Below are 18,982 nucleotides of genomic sequence, written 5' to 3'. Positions count from 1 at the left end.
GGAATAGCCGAACTCTAGATAGGGCAGAGGGGTGGGAGGGAAAGGGAGGTGGCAGGGGATTAGCAAGGATGGTGGAATGTGATGGACATCATTATCCAAAGTACATGTATGAAGACACGAATTGGTGTCAACATACTTTATATACAACCAGAGATATGAAAAATTGTGCTGTATACATGTAATAAGAATCATATTGCAAAATAAAATAAATAAATAAATAAAAATGCCATGTTAAGTCAAGGTCCTCCAAGAGAGTCAAGTATTTTGAAAGCAGGCTGTATTTGGGCTTTGTATAGGCCAGTTACTCAACAAATAAATGTATTTGTTACAATTCATTATGCTTTAGTAACTACCAGAAGCTCATTACAAAAACACTGAGACTGAAAGGAATAGTTATTGGTATACAAATTTGTTATTTTTCTCAGTACACACCATCAAAAAGGCTTAAAAATCAGAATTAATCCTTATTGGACCTACTCAATAAAAACAATCCCTCATTTTCATAAATGCTTTTACAATAAACAATGCAGTGTCATGGGGCTGTTATTTCTCAGATTGTTTTCTTCCCTTAGAACATCATTAATAAAATATTCAGGTTCAATCTGTTCTCTGCCCCAACAAACAGCATGCAGTTATACAAGAGACTTGGTCCTCTGTACTTGGATATTATGCTCCAAGTACTGTGGAAATCATGTCCCACTCTTGCCTAGTGATTGTAGATGAAATACTCAAAGAGATGAGAAGGTTTTAGACTTCTAAAAACAAAACAAAAAACACAAACTAAGATGAAATTATATTCTGCACAAGTAATATTTTTAACATGACTGAAAATGTTTAATCAAATATTAAAAATATTGGGAAGGATTCTTGAACAAAATCAATTTGTAATTATCTGTTGTAAGATGGCTAGCTCTGACAACATCTTTCCCTAACACTAAGAAAAAAGGATGGGGTTTAGGGTTTAGTTTGGGTTGAACAGTAATGGAGTTTCCAAGTATTGACCAGAGGGTCAACTAAGAGGGAAACTAATGGAAGAGAGTAGGCTTTTGTTCTTCTTGTTGTTGTTTTACAGATTTCTAGCCAGGTGTAAAGGGGGAAAGTTCAGGCACATTAGAAATCACCTGAAAAACCAACGTATTTATGGAGAGATAAGGGCTGCTAAACCTGGATACATTTACAAGTCACTTTTCCAGTTTCTCTTTATTACTTACTCTGAGATCATAATTTGATAGAGCAATTCACTTTAATATTTTCAGTATGTCTCAATCCACATCCTCCAGCGAAAACATGCTGAAATTTTTATAAACAATCGCTTTTAAAGAATTCGAATTATCAAAGCTTCCTGTAGATAGAATATGTTCTTTCTTTTTATACTTCTCTGTAATAACACTAGGTGTTAAAGGTTACCCTCTCTCCCTGTAGCCCCCTAACTTTGCCCTCCACTTTTACCACCTTTCACTGCCATAATTGTTTCCTTATTTTTCCAAAAGCAGTTTGTACATAACATCATAGAAAACTCCATCTATCTTCACTTGTTTGCATGTGATTTTCTCCAGGGAGGTTTCTAGCTTTTAGAAGAAGAAACACAACATATTCTTATACGTATTTTCAAAATGAAGCAGGATTGTTGGTCAATAATATTCACTCAAAAAAGCACTTGCTTCTTTGATACAAGAAAGTCTAGTTCAGAACCATCTATTCCTTATGGTCAATGTCTCCTGCCAGTGTGGAACAATAATGAAAGACTTTTTTTAGAAGTGATCATCCCCCAAATCAGCCATCATCCTCCTGCTAGGCTCTATGTTGCAGTGAGAGAAAGCACAGAAGTAGATAACCATGATACTTGGGGATTTGTCTCTTGTGGTGGTCGGTAGACCCCTGAAAAATGCCTACTCCACCCTGCCAATAGCACAAAACACAGCTAGCTAGAGGTCTGATCGGCCAGCTTACTTCCCACTTTCAAGCTTTGGGTAGCTCTTCACGAGGAAGAGAAGGTGCCAGGTAACTGAAGCTTTTTAGGGAGATTCTATTTCATTTTACTTCATTTTGCAGCTGGTTCAGGGAAGAGCTGGAGGGAATGTGAACCAAATTTTGCAAAGGAACTCTCTCACTAACTTTCAGACTTGGTCAAGACTTTGTGGTCTGGTTTAACACTAAATCAACTGAAAATTGGTTCCCTTTGTTCTAGAAGTAGCTACATGTGTGATATAGATATAGATATAGATATAGATATATAGATATATATAGATAGATAGATAGGTATAAATGAATGACTAATTTTTGCTTTTTTACCTACTATGACTTTTCAACAAAGGTTATCTTACCATGCCCAAAGAAACTGTCCTATAGGATTTTTCTTTTAAATATTAATTTACTGCATTTATTTATTTATTAACAAGAATATAATTAGTAAGAATGTTGAGAAATATATGATGTCCATTTGGCCAATGTACTTACATGGCTAACAAGAATATTTTCACTTACATTTTATTGAAAAATATTAAGACCCCAGCAGAGCTTGGTAGAAACCTTGCTAAATAGCAATACATATGAGAACAGACCACTTCTTTATATTTATCAAAAAAGTGCCTTTAAAAGTATCAGGCATTTCATATATCCAGGAAGGAAGAGATAAATAGAAAAGGAAGGGAGGAATTTAGTGGTGGTGCATGCCTATACTAAATCCCAGCAGCTCAGGAGGCTGAGGCAGGAGGATCTAAAGTTCAAAGCCAGCCTCAGCAACTGAGCAAGGCCCTGTCTCAAAAACAAAACAAAACAAAAACAAAAACAAAATAAAAACTTTAAAAAAGGGATGGGGAGGTGACCTCAGTTGTTAAGTGCTCTGGGTTCAATACCTGGTACTGGGGACAGGGAGGTATGAGAGGAGACAGCCTAATTCCCTTATTTTCTTTTACCTTTTATTCCTCCTATTAAATTTATACAATAGTATCTGAACTTATTTGTATGTGTTTATGAAGGAATCAAAATAAATAAAGTATCCATCTGAGGGATGATGACAGTATCATTTAGGAGGGGTTGTACCTATTTTACGTCTTTAAGAGATAAGAAATTAAGAACAACACAGAAATCATCTTCAAAATATTTGACAAGCTGACCTAAAAAAGGAGATAATGACGTACTCTGTGTTGACCCAGGCAGAAAGTGGATCAATAATTGGAAGTTACCAAGTAACAGATTATAGTGTAAGACAAAGATAAGTCTTATTAAACCTGTGACTGTCTAACCAAGGGATGGGTTGATATGCAAAATAAAGACTCCCTGCTCATGGACATGTGCACGTAAAGGTTAGCTGACAGTCTGTCAGGAATGCTGTGTGAAGAACTCCAACCTTGGTTGGCAGGGTCACTAGGTAATCTCTAAAGTCTTTTCTAAATGCTGCAATCTTAAGACACCATTAGCATGAAAAGTTACAAGTGCACAGAAATGGAAGGAGTTTGAAAATTGACTTTTAGGAGAATGACAATTAAGGTGAATAAATGACACTTTATCACCAACCTGTGCCTAACGAGCCAGTAATCAGTCTGCCATACATGGGGGAAGTTAATGCATCAATTTAAAGTTACCGTTCTTTTCTCAATTTTTCTTTAATGAGATAAGCAAATGTTGGGAATTTTAAAATCAAAATTAAATTTAGTTCCTAAGATGGTAGTATAAGATTAAATACATCTTAGAGAAGTCACAATGATTGGGTCATTTGAATGAAAGTACAATTTACAAATAAGATCAAAAGGAGCATTTAAACAGTTTTTATATTTTAATCTTTATTCATGTTATTAGGTGTATGTATAACATAGAATTATATGTATGTATATGTATTGCTTAACATCCATAACTTCAGTCTCCAAAGCAAATCGAGAGTGATGTAAAAGAGTTCATTCCAATTCACTTTTCAATTTCAGTTACTTTATTTGGATTATAAGTCTTGTTGCCAAATTCATTTTGTTAAAGAAAAAAAAAGATTTTTCTGAAGCAGCTTTAAACTATTTCCTCAAACACAGAGCTCTAACCTTGGTCTAGTAATTCCATAATTCCATATAAATTATCACTCAGAGAAGCACATCATCTCATAGGAAATCAGGTCAGACAGAGGAAGGGAACCTACTGTGGTGTCCATCCAGGACAACTGCTTTTGACCATCCTCATGCCACTGCATCAGGAGCCACATTGAGCCTTTCAGTTAGGTTCAAGGTGTAGAGTCTTCAATTGAAAAACCAAGAAGAGTGACTATATATTTAAGAACACTCTCTAGATTAAAACATAACTACTCTATTGGATGAATACATTCCTTAAGGCAAGATATTGTGAAGCTATAGAATGAAAGATACCTACTTTCCTTTCCAATACTGATTCAACAAGAAGAAACATTTGTAGACGTCTGGGGCATATTCTGACAGAAAAGGACATAAACATTAACTGCACTTGCTGAGATTCCTCATCAAAGTTTTTTTCCAGGTGTTGAAATACTGTGTGTCAACTTTAGGCATCTTGATACCAATGAGGACATAAAGCCCACAAGATGAGGAAGCTGCTGCTGCTGCTGCTGCTAAAGGTTTCTTTTTATATAAGTAAAAATACTGCTTCAACAGTTTTTGTTTTTGTTTTTGGTTTTTTTAGCAGGGATATGGCAAGGACATCAGAATTCACCGGCATTTTTCACAGAGGAGAAATCAGCATTTGTGAAGAGTGCAGACTACCCTCTTTTAGCAATATTTTCTTTTAGTTGCTGGAGAGATATTTACCCCAGATTATCTGCTCAGGCAGAAGACCTGGCTCTGTGGAAGATCCCTACCATCCTCGATGGCCACAGGTCCCAGCCATGAAAGCCGCAAGAAGTTCACACAGACTTTCACCTTATCAAACCCCAAACGAATTAGAGAGTGGCTTTTCCTCCTACTCCCAGATTCTTCTAAGATAGTTTTATTTTATATTTTTCTTGACGATGATAAATTTTGCTCTGATTACTTACCAAACTTCAGTAGAAACTTAGCAGAGTTCAGCAACAGATGGAAAAAAGTAGCATTTTAACATTTAGTTGGAAATAGGAATATTCAAAAGGAAACTACTAACTTTCAAATTGAGCTTAAAATTTTAAAATTACACACACACACACACACACACACACACACACACGTATAGATACTTCACTAGCCTAATATGTCATCATCCAAAAAAATTTTAAGGCTTTAAAAAGATGGAATATTTTTAATTCTCCTTCCATCTCAGCACAAGTACCCAGGTTATTAGTGTGTCTTCTTTAGATATTCCAGTGATGTAGGCAAAGGTAGAAAAATAAACACAAAATTACCATAAAACTATATAAAGCAGACTGAAAGAAACCACAATGTGCACATGCCACAAATAGAAGTGAAATACAGAGTTTCCATTTTTCATTATGGTCTGAAACCATAACATCCACAACTGAAAGCTTAAAGGACTTTAAGGGTTGTATGAGGGGGCATTATAACTGAGTATATAAATATCAAAATACATCATTTTCTAAAAATAGAATTATTTACTTCATCCAAAGACCTATGATTTAGAATTAATTTCTTATTAGGTTCCATATACTATATGAATTCAGCTTTCAAGGCTCAGTTCTCCCTACAAGGTTGTTGTAAGGCAGCTATGAGAAACTGGATCATCTTTGCTTCCTCCTTACATTTCATAGCTTTTATTTATCATTAAGTTTATGAAAGAAAATGAGACCAGTTCTCTGTTGAGGAAGCACACAACTTATTAGCAACTTTAAAGTTCCTAATATGCATGTAATATTGTGTGAATGCAGTCAAACTGAAGAGGAAACTAGATTATAACTTGCCAAATATGTTGGCATTTGGACAGTCCAAAGTTTCTCATATGGTCAAGCAGGTTTGGACTTTATGATTTTGCAAGATTTAATCAAGTGCACAGGGTATCTATGCAAGGTATAGGGGTTTTGTTATTTTCTGGGAAAGATGTTTTCACTTGTTTTAATATTGACTAGAGATGTTAGGAGTTTTTGATGTATGAATCTATTTCAGGAAGAGCTGCTAGAAAACTAGTTCATTCTTACACAGAGGAAGTCACTCTCCCCCGCCTTTTTCAGGCAAAAATAATATCTTGACAGTTCTAATATGCCCTTTTATTTTTTGTTTGTGTTTCTCTTTAAGAGAAAAAAATCTATCATAAAATCAAATATAATTCTGTGTTATAAAAATTATGTGAATTTTTATCATAAAATTAAATTATAGAATTGAAACTGAACAAAAGATGATATCTATTGTATTTCTGTTTTTAAGAGCAAAGGAGCAGTCAAGGTGATTTGTGAATTCTAAAGCATGTAAAATATAATGGCCTTATTTTCTCAAATAGTTGAGAAGACACATAATTTTTGAAAACACATAAATTCAGGTGTAAAAGGCAAGATTTTTTTCATAGTTTGAGAAATATGTTTGCATTATTCAACTTGGATTGAAGAGTGCTAAAACTAGATTTAGAAAGAGTCTTGAGCAAAGGATATGATGAATGCATTGTGCAATTTTATTGTTATTTAAGGATTTACACTCTGCCTTTTTCTAAAAAAAAATAAGGTAGTTTAAGTGGATACATCAAATTCAGCAAGATTTCAGGAATGAATAGTGAGAAAGAAATAGTGAATGCAAGGGTAATGCCATAAAATAGAACTAGGAATAAGTCGTGTGTGTGTGTGTGTGTGTGTATGTGTGTGTGTAATATATATATTTAAAGAACCCATTAAATAATCAATATGTTTGAAGGAGGGGGATCACAAAATTGGCTTTGAGCTTTTTAGTAGGGTCTACAAAGGAGAAACCACAAAATTAAAGCACACATGGACACACACAATTATAGACAACCCGCCCCACATGCTACAAAGGATTATAAATACACCCAATGTCAATGATTGCCTTAGAAATAGAAATGGAAATGATTGTGAAGAATACCCAGAAAGATGGAAATTCATAAGATAATAAAAATGTCTGACACAGGAATGAACCTTGAAAACATGTTAAAGAAGTAATTCATGGTATTGTTCCATGAAGATCAAAGGAACAGAATAGAAGAAACAGAGACAAATCCACATAAATATAGTTATCTCATACTTGACAAAGGTACCCAGAACATGTTAGAGAAAAGATAACCTCTTTAACAAATGGTGCTGGGAAAATTAGAAATCTCTATGTAGTAGAATGAAATCTAACCCCTATCTCTCACCCTGCACCAACTCATCTCAGAGTGGATCAAGGACTTATGTATTAGAGCAGAGACCCTGCACCCACTAGAGGAAAATGTGGACCCAACACTCTTAACACGTCTGTTAGCTTAGGAACCAACTTCCTCAACAAGACTCCTAAAGCTCAAGAAGTAAAATCAAGAATCATTACCTAACTAGAAAGGTTCTTCTCAGCAAAGGAAACAATCAAGAGTATGAAGAGAGCCTACAGAATGGGAAAAAAATCTTTGCCACCTGTATCTCAGACAGGGCATTGATATCAAGGATGTACATAAAAAACTCAAAAAACTTAACACCAAAAAAACATATAGTTCAATCAACAAATGGGCAAAGGAACTGAATTGGCACTTTAGAGAAAAAGAAATACCAATGGTCAATAAATACATGAAAAAATGTTCAACATCCCTAGCAATTAGAGAAATAAAAATTAAAACTACCCTGAGATTTCATCTCACTCTAGTCAGAGTGATAATTATCAAGCATACAAGTTACAATAAATGTTGGTGTGGATATGGGGAAAAAGTACACTCATATATTGTTGGTGGGATTGCAAATTAGCGCAACCACTCTGGAAAGCAGTATGGAGAGTCTTAAAAAAAACCTAGGAATGGAACCACCATCTGACCCAGTTACACACTCCGAGGTATACAGCCCAAGGAGTTAAAATCAGCATTCTACAGTGACACAGCCATATTGGCATTTATAACAGCTCAATTCACAATAGCTAAGCTATGGAACCAACCTAGATGCCCTTCAACAGATGAACAGATAAAGAAATTGTGGTATATATACACAATGGAATATTATACAGTTTTAAAGAAGAATGACTTTATGACATTTGTTGGTAAATGGATGGATCTGGAGACTATAATGCTTAGTAGAATAAGCCAATTCCCCAAAACCAAAGGTCGAATGTTCTCTCTGATATATATAGATGGAACCCACAACAAGGTGGGGTGGTGGTTGGTGGGAATAGTTCAGTGGATTAGATCAAAGGAAAGTAAAGGGAAGGGAGCGGGGATAGAAATAGGAAAGACAGTGGGATGACTACGACAACACTTTCCTGTGTACATATATGAATACGCCACGTTGATTCTCAACATCTTGTACATCCACAAGACTGAATTCTAACTAGAATACGATAAATTCCATGCTTATACAATGTATCAGTATATCACGACAGTAGATTCTACTGTCATGTATAACTGAAAAGAACAAATAAAAAAGTAGTTATTCAAAAAAGACCAGAGATTGCATGATTCTATTTATATTAAATATCCAGAATAGTCACAAATAATGACACACAGAGACACTGATGATGGTATGGGGCTTCTTTCTGGGGTGAAGAATAGCTACTAAAATTATCGTGATGATGTTTGCACAACTCTGTGTATCAGTAAAAACTACTGAATGAACATTAAATTTTGTGCTCAAGTAAAGGTACATAAATAATATCTCAACAAGGTATTAAAACGTAACAATATCCTACACTAGACTGGCAGTTATCAACTTAAGTAGGTGTCAGAGTTACCTGGAGAGCTCATTCAACCACTGATCCCTGGATCCAAGTCCAGGAGTTTCCAGGTCTGGGGGAGCCCTGAGAATGAGTTTTTCCAATGAGCTCCTAGGGACACAATGGCTGCTGGGCCAGAGGCCAGTCTTTAAGAACTAATGCAACAGGTGGTATGAATGAGGAGAGGACTGTTTCTTTTAGTTTCCTTAGTACCATTTGAGGATGTCACACATATTTACAGTTTAACAAAAACTTCTCTACAGGAAGCCAAGATGACAAAGAAGCAATGACAGCAAAACTCACACTTTCCACACAGCATCCATCAGTGAGAGCCACAGCAGCACTGATTGGGTACCAATCCTTACTGAGTCAAGTAGTGAATTAGATGCTTTTTAATTTTATTTTTTTTGAGTTTTAGATGGACACAATACCTTCATTTACTTATTTTTATGTGGTGCTGAGAATTGCACCCAGTGCCTCACACATCCTTGGTGAGCACACTACCGTGAGCCACACACCCAGCCCATCAATGGATTTCTTTTTGCCCTCACAACAACCTTATGAGGATGCTGGATGCCAAGATGAGCATTTCAATGAAAGTACCACAGCGATAGTTACTTTATCACACACTTCTGAGACCCAGTTGCTGAATACACATATCTACAAATATTTATAGTCACATAAATATTTATAGATATATAGACTTTCATTTTTATAGATAAATAAATAATCTCAGGGCTTTTAGAATTTTCTTTATACTTTTAAGAAGTAGAAAGCAGGGGCAATTTAACTCTAAAACCCTTCCTAACCACTGCCCTGTGTTTAATTCATATGCCATCCTGAGGCACCTGCTCTCTGCAGAGCTGACTTAATGATTAGATTTTAAGAATACTCAGTGCAGTGATCCCCCCAAAACATTGCTGTGATACTTGAGAATATCACATGTGATTTGTTACAGCTAATAAGCTACCAATTTTGCAAATAACATGCTTTATAAATAACATTCTTGATCACCATAATGATGTCATTCACACTCACATGAATTCTGATATGTTCACTGAGTGGAAAAGAATGGGGTGTAATTGTGCATGACACATTTTTTTTGTCTGTAGGGCTTTGGGCCATTATCTTTTGGGCATAATTGTATTATTCTGGGCATCTGAACTCCTTTGTCATCTGTGATCTTCTCATCAGGGTGACTTGCCATAGCTTGGTTGCTTTTCCGTAAACACTTGCTTCCAAGCACAGCTTTAATTAGACCCTGGCCTGCAAAGACTCCCAGCACTATGACCAAAATTCAGCTTAGAAGGAGGGATAAAGCACTTCTGTGACAGTGTTCATCAGAGCAAACTAACCATCCTGATGGAAAGCAAGCGCTCTTAGAAAGTAACTAATGATATATGAATTTATCAGTCCTGGCTTTATTTTCATGTGAGGACAAAGGTAATGGGCACATTAGTGTATCAATTCATGGACATCATTGATTAGGACAAGGCTAGGAGAGAAATGAATTACAGTAGATGTGGTAGAGAGAGAAGATGTGAGGGAAGGAGAGGGGGGATAGTAGGGGATAGGAAAGGTAGCAGAATACAACAGTTACTAATAGGGCATTATGTAAAATTGTGGATGTATAACCGACGTGATTCTGCAATCTGCATTTGGGGTAAAAATTGGGACTTCATAACCCACTTCAATCTAATGTATGAAATATGATATGTCAAGAGCTTTATAATGTTGTGAACAACCAATAAAAAAATAATAATAGTTCAGGTGGTGCTTATGGAAAAAAAAATCATTCCATGGTTAAATGGGGATGGGGACTCACATCCTTGATTCTCCTGTCTCAGTCCACTAGGGGGCAAAATGGACCCTCTAGGTTTTGGTGTAACTGCTCTATTTCATAGATCATTCAGGCCTGGGCTGCCTTCACCTCTAGCTTTCTTAATGAGAGTCAGCCCTTTCCAAAATGAGTCCCTGATGCACCTCACTTTCCAAGTGCAAAGGCATCAATCATCTCCCTAATTGACCAGGGGTTTTATTTGTATCTCTGCTGGAAGTTTCTTTCCCTTGTCTAAAGTGGAGCTCTGTCCTCTCCCTGCTAAAAATCTTCCCATCTGTCACAGGCTCCTGTCAAAACACTGTGCATTTCTTGATCCAAACCCAAGGGAACTCTTGTCCTGTTCCACTGTGCTTTCATTTTAAAAACAAAACAAATAAAAAAAATATATTTTTTTAAACTGCCACTTCTGTAACCTTCTTCTAGAACTTGACTTAAACACAATAGACCAGAGGTTTATAAATGCTCGATTCTTTTTCAACCTACAATTCTATACAAAATCCTCATATCGGAAACAAAAAACGAGACACCGGAATTAGAAATTAGAATGGACAACCAATGTTCAAACACAGGTTCACTCTCACATTTCCGGGAAAATATAAATTTAAAAGGAATGTGAACTTTCACCCATCAGATTGGCCAGAACTCTTACTGGAATGGCAGCCCATGAGCATGGCTTGTGAACTGCGAACTAGTAGAGCTATTTTGAAGAGCAATTTGGCAGCACCTAGTAAAATTGAAAATATAAATACATTATCACTTATTCTATTAATGGGGTTTATATTGAAGAAATTCTCATAATTGTATTCATGGATATATATGTGAAGATGCCTATTCCATTACTGTTTATAGTAGAAAAATATCAGATACAACCTAAAATTCAGTATGTGAATGTATAAATTATTATCTATTTATATGAGGGAATTTTACCTAGTAATTAAATGGGAAATCCTAGATCTTACATATACACATAATCTCAAAAACATCAGGTAAAGAAAAGTTGTTCAATATGACAATTATGATACCTTTTATGTAAACAAAAATACTGGAAAAATGTGAACCACATGAATAATTTCAAGGGCAGCATAGCATTTGGCAGAAGCCTGGTCATTATTGGCTGCTTTTAGCCAGAAACAGGAGAAAAGAGGAACAAAGCAGAAAAGTTTAGAATATTTGCAGTTTGACTGGAGAAAGGAATGTGTTTAAAAGGCTTGGAAAGAAAGGTGCAGTTGCTAAAAACGTTTACCACATTAAAAAGAATGCAAGTACTTTGAACCAGGACAATAAGAAAGATTTCTGAACGGCATCTCAGGAATAAGTAAAGCCCCAAATATGACAAGCTATGTGTAAAAGTGCAAACTCCTTTCAAAGACTTTCTTTTGAGATGCCCTGCTCCCATAAGTGCTTCCCTGGGATTTATTTCCTGTTTTTAGCCATCAAGGCAACCAGAGCTGCCATAGCTATGGTTCTAGTGAACCATAGTTCAGTTCCTGGTGTAGACGTTGGCCTCATCTACATCAGAGGCCTGAGTGCATCACTGACCGGGTGATGCACGAAGCTAGGATTAGTAAAGTTGAAGCTGCAATGGAAATCCAAAGTAGTTAGATTCTAGGAATATGAATTTTCTGCTGAGGAAAGCGGCAGGCAGTGGGTACAGCCAGCCCAGGGGTGTGGCCATGTGAACCACACAATCCTACAGTGGTGGGCTGCCCAATCCCTTTGGAGCATATATCATGCCACTGTATATACTGGATGCTGAATGCAGAGCTACAGGACTTAATGTTTACCCTGATAGATTTCATTCTAGCTTTGCTTCAATTCCTTCTTATTATTTCCATGTTTCTCCCTTTTGGAATGGGACTACTTATCCAGGGCCATTGTATATTGGAAGTATGCAATTTTCTTTTTGATTTTTATAGAGGCTCACAGTTTGGGTTTGTTTTGAATCTCAGAGGAGATTGGCCTTGGACTTTTGAGTGACAATTGAGCTACTAAGATTTGGGGAACTCTTGGAGATATGGTAAATTCATTTGCATTATGAAATGGCCATGAACCTTTGCAGGTTGGAGACAGGATGGAGGAGTGTTAAAGGCTTTGTTGCCAGCTTATGATACTATTGGGGTTGGCAGACCCTTTAGAAAATAGGGCCTAGTGGAAGGAAGGTAGGCATTGAGTGCATGCTCTTCAAAGGAATATTGGGACCCTTATACCTTCTGGTCTCTCTCTTTGCTTCCTGGCAATGCAGAGGTGAACATCTTTGCTCTACCATGTTTCCACCATGATATACTGCACTGCCCCAGGTCCCAAGCAATGGAACCAACTGACAATGGACTGAAACCTCTGAAACCATGAGCTAATATAAACCTTTCCTATTTTCATTAATTGTGTCAGGTATTTTGTTGCAGCAATGAAAAGCTAACCAATACAGCATGGTGCTCTGCCATAGTAGATACTCAAAAAATGCTTACTTCTGACTATGAAAATAACTGATGTATTTGATTAATGCTCAGTAGCCAAGTTCACCTCTCAAGGTGGGGCTCCTGATACATTATTTATAGAAGATCCTAATTTATCAATAAAATCTATGGACAGTCAAGCATTGACCATACAAAAGTTTCACTATCTGAGCGCTGAGGAGCTTCTCTCTGAAAACAGATGAGCACAAACCCCTATTTCATGCTTAGCTGTTTCTAGAATCCTTTATTAGAAGGGTTCTAGCAAGATTTCTAAATCTTCTAACCTATAAGCCCTGGGAAATAATTCAAGCCATTTTGGGGGAAAAAAAGCTGGGGATTTTTCTTGAAGACCAGGCAAATTTTAGGAAGATAGAGAAACATGGAATAGGAAATGAGAAGCAGGTTAGAGACTGGCAGATGTTGACATTCACTGGGTAAAGAGACTTTAAATAAGTGACCTCATTTAACAGAATACACATAGCGGGGAGAGTGTGTATTATCACTTGTTTACAAGCCTCAGGAAACTGAGGCCTGGGTTGAATTTGAAGAGTAATTAAAGTTAGAATAAGGATTTTAGGTTTTGAATTTTAAATTCTGTTGGTGTGGCAGAAGTTGTTTGTGTATCTCAATTAAATCCACATATATGATTCAACTTATTTAAATTAATTTAAAAACAGATAGAGCTTTGGTTAATGGTTTCAAAAATTAAAAGAAGTGATTTTCTTGGGAAGGTGTGTGGAGATCTGGTGACTGATGGCTCCACAGTCCAGTGTCTTAAGTCACCAGTAAAAGAAAGCAAAATACTGTGTGCAGATTAACAAAAGAAAGAGACTTGGAAACCACTACTTTTTAAAATAAGGTAATATGATAATGTATTTTGTCACACAAAAATGATTTTTGGATTCTCTAAAATTAGCACATATATTTTTGTTCAGGAAGCTGAAAGTTCTTCAAAGGTCATTCTTTGATGTCTCCAGTAAAATAAATTCTCTTTTGGTGATTTATCTGCAAACCTCATTAAAAGATACTTGCTCCAACAAATCTTTGATTTGCAAAGAAATGTATTCTTTTCCCTAATTTCAGCTAAGCTAAAGCATCTTAAGTGGGGTCAGGTTTTGCGTAATCATTAGCAAGGATGAAGGTGAGTCCATTTGGAATGATTCCTGTTATTTCATACACATAGGGTCTGAAGCAGGAACAAGCACGATGAGATTCTCAAGGGAGTAGGTAATAGCAACAGTGGGAAAACTGTCCCTTGTCGCGCTATTCTCCACCAATACATCCCTTTGTATCAGTGGATAAATAGCTACAAACTTCAATTACTGTGTCTGCAGTGCTTATGACTCTCTTTATATTTGAAAGAAGAGAGAACTCTTATAAAACTCTTCTCAAACTAGTGCAATCAAGAAAAGTTAAGAAAAATAAACTAAAAGTGGAAACAGGGCTAAGAATGAAAAAAAAACTTTTTAGTTCAGCCAAATGTGAACTACACTATTCAAAAAACTAACTCTGCAAGGGAATAAGCGATCATAAGCACTATGTTATTGGCATCAATTGGTTAAGTGTCACTTACAAAAAAAGTGACATTTAACCATTTCATAAATTATTATCCCCCAATATAAATTTCAGGTGCAACATGTTGCAAATATGACATGCAATGAGATAATAGAATTTAACAAGGCTGATGAGTCATTAGTCTCTTTCTTTTGAAGTAAATACTTACTAAAAAAGAATAATTAGAACCCTGTATCTTAAAGGTGATAAGTAGGCTGTGTACTGAAACTTATCCTGATCCATCTTGCTAATGGCAGATCAATTATCTTCATCTTAAGGAGTAATAATGAAATGACAAGTTGACAGAGCAATGTAGCATTAGACAAATAAAATACAGACAACTAAGCAATATGATGTCACATGTTACATTGTATCAATGCATAATCTCAGTGCTCCTGTTAAAAGAAACACTCATGCAATGCCATTTTAAAAACTCTACTTTAGAGTGACAATTACATTTCCCAACTCAATTAATTTTGGCTAAGGCACGATGACTTTTAATCCAGCTATACTTATTGTATTTTTATAAGTCCAATTCTTATTCTCTATTTATCAAATATAAGTATCAAAGTTGGAACTAAAATTTCTTTTTGAAAAAGCATTGCAGAAAGAAGCCTCTTAGCAATCAAAGGAGATGTCATAGCTAAAAACTGAATGTTGATACTGCATTCAACTATTCTTTAAATAAAATTTAAAAAAAAACATAAAATGATCAAAAAAAGTGCCTTGCCAATTATTTTTTTTTCCCACCACTTTACAACGTTTTGCTGTAATTAATCAAGAAAAACATTTGGCCATACACTTACATTTTAAAACTCAAGAAAAGGACAGAAATGCCAGGTTTCCAGTGTTATAAAGGAATTAACATTGGTTGCTAATTTAAATTAAAATTGGTTTAAAGAAGGCCCACCATTATCGTTCAGATTTTCAATGTCTCTCAAGATCTGCTGAGTTCAGAGATGGGGCTCTGGAAAGGGACTGGATCATGAAGGCTCTGACTTCATAGTGGATTAACCTACTCATGACGGGATGTACTGTGGGGAGGCGAGAACTAGTTGTAGGAAGTAGGTCACTTCCGAGTTCTATCAGACAAGGGTGGAAAACCAGCTATTTCACTGTTTTTAGAACCTAACTGGGTTTGAAGTGGAGAGCCTCAGGGTAGGTGGGGGGGGCACCCACATGCATAATCAGAGAATTAGTGCTCCCGAAGGCAAACTGCCAACAGCCAATCTCACAGCTACCCTGAGACTAAAGCTCTAATGGTGCCACTCCCTTAGACCAGTGGACCAGCCAGAAAGTCAATATGGAGACTGTGGAAAGAAAAGAGCCTCATAGGGCCTGGATAAGCTTCCACATAACCCTGGTGGGCCAGGATGACCTAACAGGTCTCGGCACAAATAAAAGGCAAGGCAGGCTTGAGAACTCCGGAACATCCAGTGTACTTCCAACTCACCAGCAGAAATACCAGCAGAGGGTAGGAGCATTACTGCACTGAGCTGTTTGAATACAGCTTGTGACCAATCATTCACCAAGCTACCCTGATACAGGGGTGGCCCTGGGAAACAAGGCTCCAATATCAAAGTAAGAACTAAATCACATTCTCAGGACATAATCAAAAAAAGATAATTTTTTTTAAAAAATGAGAAAGTTGCTACAAAATGGTTCTGAAAAGCAGAGGGCAGCAGAGTAAATTCCTACGTAGACATTTCTTAATTCACTCAATTATTGTTTATATTTATTTTGCTCTAGACCAGATCCAGTTCTCAGTGTCTATATATAATGGAGAACATAATAGATAAGGTTGAAATTATAGAGTTTTTATCCTAGAGCCATAGAAATTGGCTCTTCGAGGTCTTAAGATTTGGGGAGTCCACTTTGGTTTTGCACAGCCTTGAATTTTTATAAGTAAAAGTTTTAAATGTGACTTCTGTTTTAACTAACGGGTTTGCAGTAGTTAAATATATTATCAGATCATTTCAAGTGATACTGTTTCATTTTATTTGGTACAAAGAAAGTAACCCTGATCTATAACTAGGAGACCTGTGTTCCAGTGCTGGCTCCAATATTATGGGCCCGAGTAGCTCTGCCCAAACACTCTAGAACTCAGTTTCATTATTTATAAGACAAAACATCTAAGGTGACTCCTTGAGCTCCAATTCCATGAGCATAAAATAACACACATTAACATAAAAAAGTATTTATACAAAACCTGCCCAGGCTTAATGAATGCAATCCTTCCATAATTTGCACAGCATTTGCAAACACAAGCATATTTTAAAGTGCTATTGAAAGAGCTGTTTTTCTTAGACAAGTTAAAAAAAAAACATTGCATTTGAAACCTTATTTACAAGTGTTGCCAGAACACTCTATTATATGGTATTGGAGTTAAATCTATATCATAATGTATTTACAAGTATAAAACTACAAAGTTCCTAATTACCTAAATTGTATTGTCCTTGGATGATGAGAATGTTAACATTGTGAACTTTGATATTTATTTTTATTAATAAATATTAACTTACTGGGTCAAACATTGTTCTCATCACTTTTCAGAGAGCAGTTCATGTTATCACGATTATTTTACAGATGAGGAAACTGAGATACTAAGAGGCCAATTAAGTTGCTAAGGCACTAAGTGGTGATGTGTTATTTACTGATTAGTAAGTGATCAATAGCCTGTATTCAAACTCAGGTCAGCTAGCTCCAAGTCTCAGACAACAACCTACCTCATAGGGTTAATAATCTCTGGCAACATAACAATGTAGGTATGTACCTATGAGTATGTATTTTAAGTGAGAATACCCAAAGAGAGAAATGCAGACAGTTATTAACAAACATTTTCTATTTTCTTGAAATACACACACAGGTACACACACAGATTCTCACACACTAGTTAACCCTTAAATATACAAGACTGAAAGGTCAATTTGTTAGCTTTGAAATTTAGCAAAAAAAAAAAAAAAAAGAAGAAGAAGAAGAAAAAAAATAATATTACCAGCGTAGTAGGGATATGGAAGTTAAGAGTGTTTGTCATTTTAAATTAAATTTCTAGCACCTTACTTTTTCTTAACAATTCAAAAACATACCTCGGAAAATGTTATGTCATGATCAAATGTGCTGCATAAATAAAGTCGATTCTGAACAGTGGTATACAATACAAAAATATTTAATTTTATAGTTTTATGTGCATGCTAGATATGTCCTTTATCTTCCTGACTGAAGGATAACCTTTCTAATGTAAGGATCTTTCCTTCCCTTCTCTCCAGCTTAACTCAGTAGGTAACGATTTCTCCCTCCAAATAATTTGTTAGTCAAATCCCTTTAGTGCCATGGTGTCCCCAGCCTACTGAATCACCTGCTCTTCATCTCCCCGCCAAGCACCTTTGTTCCATCCATGGTAACATTTGTATTCTTCCCTTGAACTGAGGATTTAATACTAGGATATAGAATTTTCCCTGTTAGTGCTGAGAGATTATTTTTGCAGGAATTTTTTAATTCTAGCATGTTTTATATGGCTGAGATGTTCATGTCAGGCCTCTCAAACATCATTATACATTTATCAGAAAGTTATGCTGGAACTCCACACAACAATGAAAATGCCAGGAGACATGCCATGCTGCAAACTCGAGGACTTGAGGACTCTCTCATTAGTGGGAAAACACACAGGCAGAGAAGAGCACAGGCACGCATCTGTGTCCCTGCTGCAAGGCACAGCAGTCAGAGGGCAGGGGAGAGGCTAAGAGCATGCAGATAAGAAGCCGCCTGTCCAGCGCCACAGGACACTCCTCTCTGGAAGCACGGGCCTGCCCCATGTCTTCTAAAGAGCTTCTGAGCTGGTCTTTGTGGCAGGGACGATTTCACTTAACTTTTAAATTAACGTTGTGTCCTCGATGATAGACACTGTGAATGAGGTACTTTTCCCTTCGCATTATGGCTCAGGGTTTAGATTTAATTACTGTGAAAATGAATCAAGACACATGATTCGGGGCATAGCATTTTAAATGCCTGCTGACTAACAATATTAATTCTGTGCTTTAAAGCAACAGTGTCATTCCATCTTTAGGATGAGTGATGTGAAAACCACTCCAGATCTTTAAAAAGGGTACTGACTCAGAGACCTCGCAGGCATTGGGAAGATGTCCTACTAGTCTCAATTTGGGAAGTTTTATTATTATTATTTTTTAAATTGAGTTAGTTTTATTTTGTGCATATTCATGGCCACACAGACATCAAGAAAATGGGCCCCTCAAAGTGTTGTGTATGAAATGTTCAAAACCCTTTATATTGAGCCAATGAACTAATGAAACAGTCCTCATGCATATGCTGGAATGCAAGCATGGCCACATTTCTTTTTATTGCTTGAAATGAGT

The 18,982-nt window shown here is 36.3% G+C and overlaps 1 protein-coding gene across 13 annotated transcripts in view; it reads right to left on the bottom strand.

Moving 5' to 3' along the window:
• Inpp4b (inositol polyphosphate-4-phosphatase type II B) overlaps positions 1-18,982 on the bottom strand; it is a 750,819-nt gene that overhangs the window by 32,644 nt on the left and 699,193 nt on the right. The window lies entirely within an intron of this gene.

This window comes from Ictidomys tridecemlineatus, chromosome 9 (genome assembly GCF_052094955.1).
Source record: "Ictidomys tridecemlineatus isolate mIctTri1 chromosome 9, mIctTri1.hap1, whole genome shotgun sequence".
Lineage (NCBI taxonomy): Eukaryota > Metazoa > Chordata > Mammalia > Rodentia > Sciuridae > Ictidomys > Ictidomys tridecemlineatus.
The sequence above is the reverse complement of the archived record's forward strand: the minus strand, read 5'-3'. Positions and strand labels throughout refer to the sequence as shown.